Here is a 2,689-nt window from a genome sequence, read left to right on the forward strand (position 1 = left end):
TCAGATATGCAGATGACACCACCCTTATGGCAGAAAGTGAAGAGGAACTAAAGAGCCTCTTGATGAAAGTGAAAGAGGAGAGTGAAAAAGTTGGCTTAAAGCTCAACATTCAGAAAACGAAGATCATGGTATCAGGTCCCATCACTTCATGGGAAATAGATGGGGAAACAGTGGAAACAGTGGCTGACTTTATTTTTCTAGACTCCAAATTCACTGCAGATGGTGATTGCAGCCATGAAATTAAAAGACGCTTACTCCTTGGAAGGAAAGTTATGACCTACCTAGACAGCATATTAAAAAACAGAGACATTATTTTGTCATCAAAGTCCATCTAGTCAAGGCTATAGTTTTTCCAGCAGTCATGTATGGATGTGAGCGTTGGACAATAAAGAAAGCTCAGCACCGAAGAATTGATGCTTTTGAACTGTGGTGTTGGAGAAGACTCTTGAGAGTCCTTTGGACAGCAAGGAGATCCAACCAGTCCATCGTAAAGGAGATCAGTACTGGTTGTTCATTGGAAGGACTGATGCTGAAGCTGAAACTCCAATACTTTGGCCACCTGATGTGAAGTGTGGACTCATTGGAAAAGACCCTGATGCTGGGAAAGACTGAGGGCAGGAGGAGAAGGGGACGACAGAGGATGAGATGGTTGGATGGCATCACTGACTCAACGGACGTGGATTTAGGTGGACTCCAGGAGTTGGTGATGGACAGGGAGGCCTGGCATACCACGGTTCATGGGGTCACAAAGAGTTGGACACGACTGAGCGACTGAACTGAGGATTGTAGTTAGGATCACATAATTTTTTAAAAAATTTTATTGGAGTATAGTTGACTTACAATGTTGTGTGAGTTTCAGTTGTACAGCAAATTGTTTCTGTTATACAGATGCATATATTCATTCTTTTTCAGATTCTTTTCTCATATAAGTGATCACAGAATATTAAATAGAGTTCCCTGTGCTATACTAACTACCATGGGGCCTCCCAGGTGGTTCAGACGGTAAAGAAACCGCCTGCAAAGCTAGAGACCTGGGTTTGATCCCTGGGTTGGGAAGATCCCCTGGAGGAGGGTATGGCAACCCACTCCAGTATTCTTACCTGGAGAATCTCCGACAGAGGAGGCTGGCGATCGGGTTGCAAAGAGTCAGACATGACTGAGTGACTAAGCACAGCACTTCAGCATACTACTATACTACTGTATCGTAGTGTGAATATGTTAATTCCAAACTCCTGATTTATCCATCTTCTTCACACGTCGCCTTTGGTAACCATAATTTTGTTTTCAATCTCTGTAAATCTGTTTTTGTTTTGTAAGTAAGTTCATTTGTATTTTTAAAAAAATTACATTCTACATATGAGTGATATCACATGGTATTTGTCTTTTTATGTCTGTGTACTTAGTATGGTAAGTCCATCCATCCCTAGGTCCATCCATGTCGCTGTAGGATCACATAATTTATAATGCTTTTGGCAAAGATTCTGTTCCTTGATTTGCCCAGATAGGTGGTTGCTTCACAGCAGGTTAAGATTGATCCTAGTTTAAAATTTAAAAAACTAAAAAAAAAAAATTTTAAATTAAAAAATAAAAACTAAAAAAAAAAAAAAAGATTGATCCTAGGTACTTTCTTCCTTCAAACAATCATCATTTGACAGCAAAAAAAATCTCTTTACAAGCATATAGCCCACTAGGGAATTGTTATAAAAGCATAATTATAAATATTAATAAACATTTCAAGTCTTTTTGGTTGATTTACTTATCAGGTATGTGTACGTAGAGGCGTTAAGTCCAGATTGACATTTCCTCATCAAGGTAATTTCTTGAAGAGATTTAAGTGAATAAAAAAGTCTGTTCTAAACATTTAGAATTATGACATTAGAATTCTAAAACATTTAGAATTATGACAAGTACATAGAACTGTTAAAAGATTAATATAGAAATAACCAGTTAATATAAAACACAATTTTAAAGTATGGTAGTTAGTATGCAGTGAAAGTGAGTAGTGGATAGAAGATTTTGATGAACTAGCTTTTTATGTATTAATTTTTCTAGTCTTAAAAGAGGCTTAAAATTATTTGCCCTGATTATTAATGTTAACATTGAATCATATTTTCTTCTTGTACCTATTTATTCTAAAACAGGATGCAGCTAATTCTTTAAGTACTGGACTGTGGTGATATAACATGAATTTTATGATTTCAGAGGCATGGATTTAACAATAACTTGATAATGATAGTTATTTTTCACCTATATTTGTTTTTCAGATTAACTTACAAATAGTTTAGTAGTAAAATTCTAAGTATGGAAATTGGCCAAAAATATAATTTGTTTTGAAATTTGTTTTAATCTCATATAAGGTGATATAATTTTTTTATCAGTGTCAGTGAGTATTTAAATAAGGATGCCTTAAAGTGTCAGTAGTGTTATGTTCCTGCCTTCATAAAGATATTTCATAGCAGCATATTATTTTAACACTTTTATGTAAAGTAGTATATCACCAAACATAAAGAGGGTGCTAACACTTTTATTTACATTTCAGTTGAATTTCTGCACTTTTCCTTCTTTTTTTCCTGGTCTGTGATCCATTTCTGTCTTAATAGGGCAGCTGACAGTTCTTTTCAAGTGTACTTAGAAAGGCAAAAGAGCCCTTTTCATAGTACTTATAAGAGGTCATGCTTCTGTTTTTCAG

The 2,689-nt window shown here is 35.6% G+C and overlaps 1 protein-coding gene across 10 annotated transcripts in view; it reads left to right on the forward strand.

Annotated features, from left to right (window-relative positions):
- The window catches only part of EXOC6 (exocyst complex component 6), a 190,444-nt gene that overhangs the window by 158,876 nt on the left and 28,879 nt on the right, over nucleotides 1-2,689 (forward strand). The window lies entirely within an intron of this gene.

The sequence above is a fragment of the Ovis aries genome, chromosome 22 (genome assembly GCF_016772045.2).
Source record: "Ovis aries strain OAR_USU_Benz2616 breed Rambouillet chromosome 22, ARS-UI_Ramb_v3.0, whole genome shotgun sequence".
NCBI lineage: Eukaryota > Metazoa > Chordata > Mammalia > Artiodactyla > Bovidae > Ovis > Ovis aries.